The following is a 6,318-nucleotide window of genomic DNA, read 5'->3' as shown; positions in this document are numbered from 1 at the left end:
TGAGGCAGGGTCTATATTAGTTTTCTCCACAACCCCAGAAACTAGTGTCTTGCACGTGGCATATATTTCCTATATGTTGCTGAGAGAGTAAATTAATGATGTGTACAATCCCCTTCCATATGGTTACTTGGGACAGAATACCATGATTCTGCAGATGTTGCCTCTGCCCAAACTCTTTAGGGAAATCCCATTATGAAAATTTGGAGCCATTTCAGAGCCCCATGAGAAGGCAGTCTTGGTCTTCTATAATTTTTTGTAATTAGAAATAAAACATACTAGAGTAAAAAAAAATTAAACACACCTAGAATATAAGGATTGACTTACTTTGAGATTTAATATGTATCAGTATTAAACAAGATTTGTTTGAAAAGGAGCAAATGGCAAAGATGAATATATTCCTTCAGAAACAGCATGCCACAATATCTAATGGACTATTAATACTTTTACAATAGAGAGGGCAATCTTTTGTTTCTATAATTATAGAGTCCCGATTTGGTAGGTTTTTTTTTTAAATATTTGGAGTAATGGTTGCATCATATCCCAACAAATTTACTCCATTCCCTAATAGATATTATAGGTTCTGTGGCCACCTTAATATTACCATTTGTTTCTTATTAAATAATAAAATCATCTGGCTTCCACTTTTATAGAACTTAAAAGATTTTATTGTTGATCTAACTGTATGTGAGAGACTCGTTTTACAAATGAATAATACCCAGGCAATCCATAAAAATAGAACTCTAGGGGTGTCTGGGTAACTCAGTTAAGCATCAGACTCTTAAAATTGGCTCGGGTTATGATCTCAGGGTTGTGGGTTCAAGCCCCACATTAGGATCCATGCTGTCAGTGTGGCTGTCAGCATGCTTGGGATTCTCTCTTTTCCTCTCTCTGCCCCTCCTCCATGTGCACTCTCGCTCTCTAAAGAAAGAAAGAGAGGGAGAGAGAGAGAAAGAGAAAAGAAAAGGAAGGAATGAAGAAAAGAAAGAAAAAGAAGAGAAAGAAGAGAAAGAAAGAAAGAAAGAATCAGAGAATTGAAGAATTAAAGAATTCTAACCCACAACCTGCAACAACTTGCCTAGGAAGCCTAGGAAACCATCCTCTCATCTATAGTTAACAATTTAGGAAGCCAGTCTGTTACAAGTCCTACTTGTAGGAGCCAGATTGCTACCTCTAGTAACCAATTGATTCGTTAATTTTTGTCCCAGCTACCAATTTAGGACCACACAGAGAAAGCCAATTAGACACCCCTAACCAATCACACAGGATTTCTCTCCCGCATTCTAGTTAGGCTGCCTACATCCTCCCAATTCCACCAGCCTCCAGTCAGGGCATTCCTGAAGACTTCTTTTTTCACTGTTAAGCTTTCTCTCTCCTTTGTCGTCTTTGAGTCTCTGTCACAGTGCAAGTAATGATAGCTGGTTCTCCTGTTGTATCAACATCTGAATAAATAGTCTTTGCTTTTTTTATTTGGTTGGTCTTTGCTTATTTCTACAAATGTGACACTAATGCTTTTTTCCTCCTCCTTTGGAACATAATAAATAATCTTAAAATTATTGTAGGTTTACCTCTATACACACACTTTTGAGGAAGAATTATGTGGAATCTTGGCCACAATTTATTGAGCAATTCCTTTATTTTGAGACTACAGACTGTATTTTGAATTTGGGTGGATTCAGATTTAACCTGATAGCTCTTTCCAGTTTCCTTTTATTCTCATTGTTCCTTATTACCTAGTCACTAATAGCAGTTTTAATTACCCTCTCATCTTTTCCAAAGATCAGGAATTTTTTTAAGAGAAGAAAAAAAAGTAGTTAATTTCCTGCTTATGAACGATCCCAAAATATGTTTCATCTTATGAATCAGCAGTCCCCAGTTGTCCCTTCTTCATAACCCATTTGAAAAGTTGCTTGATAGATGAGGAAACTATAGTGAAGAGTGCTTGACTGTGCACACTACCCTAGCTGCTAGATGGGAATTACAGGGTGAAGTGCTGTGGCATGCAATCTGCAAGAAGCAGCAGAGTAGAATGTCATTCTGGGTTAATTGCTCCCCTTGGTGGATGGCTTCCCTAGGTTGCTATTTTCGAATCACCCTTTTCTTGAGAGTTATGATCATTAGATCTCAGTCTGCTGACTCATATATCATATGTTTGATTAAATGAAATGCTCTAAATGCTAGCTGGGTTGAGGGCTCCAAGTTGTTTGTATTTAATTACAAATGCTATATATATGATTTCTTTTTCTAAGAATGTATTAAGAGAAGATGAATTTTCTCTGAACTAGAATTGGGTGGCAGAGTAATGCCTACCATGGTGCTCAGGGTACACTTTGGTACGTTTTGTCCTTGAGAATGTGATGTGGGCAATAGGCAGCAGATTTCACTAAATTAATTTTTTTAATTCATTAAAAAATAGATATTTCAAGTCAACAAGAATTTTCAAGCTTTGACTGTGTCTCCTTTGCTATGTCAAACCATGAAGGGATTGAGAAATATTTATACTCACTTTGAAGAAAAAAGGTACGTGCAAATGCAACAAAGATAGAGGACTCTGTATTTTGTCTTTATGCGCCAGCCCCCACCCACTTTTTTTTAACTGTTTATAACATCTGCAAGTGCCCTCCAGAACCAAGCATCTCTATTTCTTGAGCTCTTCCCAAATTTCTGGCAGTTGAGTTATTCACTGCTCTGGCCAGTGCTCCCTCTGGGCAAGGCTCCATGTTCCAGACTTTTCCATTCTTCTCCTAAATCAAAACTTAAGTCTTTTTTCATTCTGATGGGGGCATACCCTTGTGAGTGTGGTTCCAAACCAAATTATACCAAGATGTTTAGGGATCATCTGAATTTTACCCATTCTCTATGGATTTATATTTTAGTAGTAGACTCTTGAGAAACACCCTGGTCTCTCATCATGGAAACTTAAATGCCTGTAGGAGGCCACAAATGGAGATATAAAAAGCTATTGACATCCCCTAATATGACATTGTGATGGGCTGTCCAGTTTACGTATGCAAAGTCCAACGTTGAGAGTGACCTTATAGAGAGCCAAGTATGATCCCAGAAAGTTTGAAGCCTTCTTCCTTCAACAGTTAGATTGCTATGAAACCCGTAGAATGGCCAGAGTTATGGTTTGATATGCTCTTCTTCTCTGTGAGATACTACTTCCTTCGACTCCATCTCCAGATACTTCTTCAGAAGATGGTAATTCCTTCTAGGAAGGGACTTCCTGACTGTCCTCATCAGGTGCCAAGGTCTTCTTTTTCCTATGTTCCAAACACATTTAGATAAATACTTGTTCACCCATACCTAGCAGAGTTCATAACAGAAATCCTGAAGTCTTGGCTGTAGAATCAGGACACAACTTCAGTGTTATTGTTTACAGGCCCGCCCCTTGGTGAGTCTCCAGTGTGTACTGTGCTTATCTAGGAGACCAAGAGTAGCTTCCAGATCCTCCCTGATGTTTTCTTGCTCTATTTTATTCTTGGTGCTTTCTATTCAGCACCAGATCTGTGGGACACAGACCTTTCTGTCAGGGTAGCCCCTTTCCATAAGGGGCTCTGAGTCATACGGAACTGAGATCTAATACATTCTACAGGCGCATTTTATGATTTTGGTCAGTAGATTACTTAAACATTTGCAGCATTGGTTTGTTGTTTATCTTTAAAATGGGACTATAGCATGTTCTTTGTAGGGTCTTTGTAAGGACTCAAAGCATTATTTGTGTAAAATACATAGTTTTGTATATATGCTCAAAGCTTAGTAAATGATGGCTCTCCTGGCTTTGATTTTTACCTTGGTGTGATATGTTTGATTATGAAGACATTTGAAGTCAACAAAATATCTTAAAAAAAAAACAACCAAAGTTCTTGAGGTTATAATACATTAACAAATTCTAAAACTAGACAAAGAATTACTTTATTTTTTTTAGTCATTCCTGAGGGACTTAGGATACTTCATATGCTATGACTGAATTTGTAGGTAGTATCCAAAGGGTACCCGTTCTTTAAAAAAATGAATACGTGTTCAATTTTGAGGGGTAAACAATGAACCACATGATCTGAAGTCTTTCCTTCACCAACTGTGAATCAGCTAGAGTCAGGAGTGAGTAAATCATAGTTGAAGAAGAAGGAGTTAATGGCCTCAAAGTTCTGAAATTGATGGAGTTAGTCTTTGGTATCCTGGCCTCTCCTTTCTGCCATGTCTATTGGCCTCATTGTCTCCCCTTTTCCTTCTGAAAAACTCATTAGAAACTGATAGTAACCGTTATTTAAATACAAGACAATATATGTCACTAGTTTTCTCCCCTTGAGAACATTTGCATTTTCCACTTTATACGTAGGAATAGAAGGAAGATTGGTGCCTGATCAAAGGGGTTTGAACCTTCTTCATGCAGGGCAAGAAAATGTTTGGAATGAAAGGGAAGAAGCCCTTTCCTAACCCCCTCAAATTAGCCTCAGTAATGGTCAGATTTTGTTTTCCTTTTTTATAGATGCCAATCTATAAAATTTTTGATTTATAATTTTTGATTGGAATTGCATTGAATGTGTAGATAGCTTTGGGTAGTATTGACATTTTAACAATATTTATTCTTCCAATCCATGAGCATGGAATGTTTTTCCATTTCTTTATATCTTCTTCAATTTCCTTCTTATGAAGGAAATTTCTGTAGTTTTTTTTTTTATATTTAGAAAACTATAGTTTTCTATAGTTTCTCTCTATAGTTTTCAGCATACAGATCTTTTATGTTTTCACTCTTATGCGGATCCTGAGAAACTTAACAGAAGACCATGGGGGAGGGGAAGGAGAAAAAAAAAGTTAGAGAGGGAGGGAGCCAAACCATAAGAGACTCTTAAAAACTGAGAACAAACTGAGGGTTGATGGGGGGTGGGAGGGAGGGGAGGGTGGGTGATGGGTATTGAGGAGGGCACCTGTTGGGATGAACACTGGGTGTTGTATGGAAACCAATTTGACAATAAATTCATATTAAAATAAAATGCAAAAATAAAAATAAAAAATAGGTAAAATTTTTGAACCTGTCCAATTTAAAAGATCAGCAGATTCATATACAAGCAGGGATGCTTTAACAGTTATGCATGCCTTTAAAAAGACTAAGAGAATCAATTCTAGGGCAGGTGGCAAACGTGTAATGTTGCATGCAGCAAATCAAGCCCTGATGTAGAACTCCTGCATTACATAGCTCCAATAACTATGAAGTTAGGATAAAATTGTTAAATATAAAATATGAAAAAATAAGACAACAAATGTAAATATATTTTAAAAGCACATAACACCTATGGGGCTGAAGCAATGGAGTTCTCATGAATCAGAAACCATTGTGTCTACCAGCAGTGTGAATTTTTGAGAACATCAGGAGCAGTTCTTCTTAGTTACCATTTGAAAGTAAGTGAAAAGACAGTAAGCTTGCATTTTGATGCAGTAAATACTATTTATTTAGGTAATTTGGGCAGTAAAATTACACAGTCACAATAATTGCTTTAATGACTCACTTGGGGTTTTTTGGCACAAAGAAATTGATTCCAATAAAAGGGAATTTATTAAATAGAACTCAGCATTTTGAGATGAGCCCATTTAGATGAGTTTGTTTACATTTTTTTGGATAAATCACAAAAAGAAAATCATAAGAAATGGTGTTGATGATTGTCAAGGGTAAAATTGGGACTACTGAAAGGATGAACACTGCAGTATGATTAAATTAGATTTTCTTGTTTATTTTGATTCTAAGGGCCTTTTGTTAATTTAAGTTCAATCTTTTGCCTTGATTGGAATTGTGTTTATATGGATATATCTGGTGAATGTGCTTCTAGATAGGCATGCAGGTCTTTCGAATTTCACCTATATTTGAAAAGTGCAGTACTTTCATTTATGCATATTTGTGAGTGTCTGTAGCCATAGGCAAACTTTTTTAAATAATTAGCTTATGGAATAGAAATGTAAGAATATAGTTCTTGCTTCAGCAGCACATACACTAAAATTGAAACGATATAGAGATTAACACGGCCCCCACACAAGGATGACATACAAATTCATGAAGCATTCCATATTTAAAATAAAGAAATGTCAGAATATAAATAGTAATATCAAACTTCTAGCTTTTTTTTCTAGATATTTGGCCATTAGCCCTATATATATTCCATATACCAAAGAGGTGCAAAATTGTAAAAATGTTTTGCATTTAAAACAGCAGGTAAGACTTCTTATAAACTTTGGAGTTTTTAAAGACTCTAGTATTAAAATACTGATATCTCTGCAGGTAACTGTTTATACAAAGAGAGGGTTAATTTTTCACTTATTCAATATGTA

The 6,318-nt window shown here is 36.1% G+C and overlaps 1 pseudogene; it reads left to right on the top strand.

The window, feature by feature from the left end:
* The first annotated feature begins 5,963 nt into the window (after positions 1-5,963).
* On the top strand, positions 5,964-6,063 carry LOC115498842 (annotated as a pseudogene).
* The last annotated feature ends 255 nt before the right edge of the window (positions 6,064-6,318 follow it).

This window comes from Lynx canadensis, chromosome D3 (assembly GCF_007474595.2).
Source record: "Lynx canadensis isolate LIC74 chromosome D3, mLynCan4.pri.v2, whole genome shotgun sequence".
In the NCBI taxonomy this organism is placed as follows: Eukaryota; Metazoa; Chordata; class Mammalia; order Carnivora; family Felidae; genus Lynx; species Lynx canadensis.
Note: the sequence above shows the minus strand (reverse complement) of the source record. Positions and strands in the feature narration are given on the sequence as shown.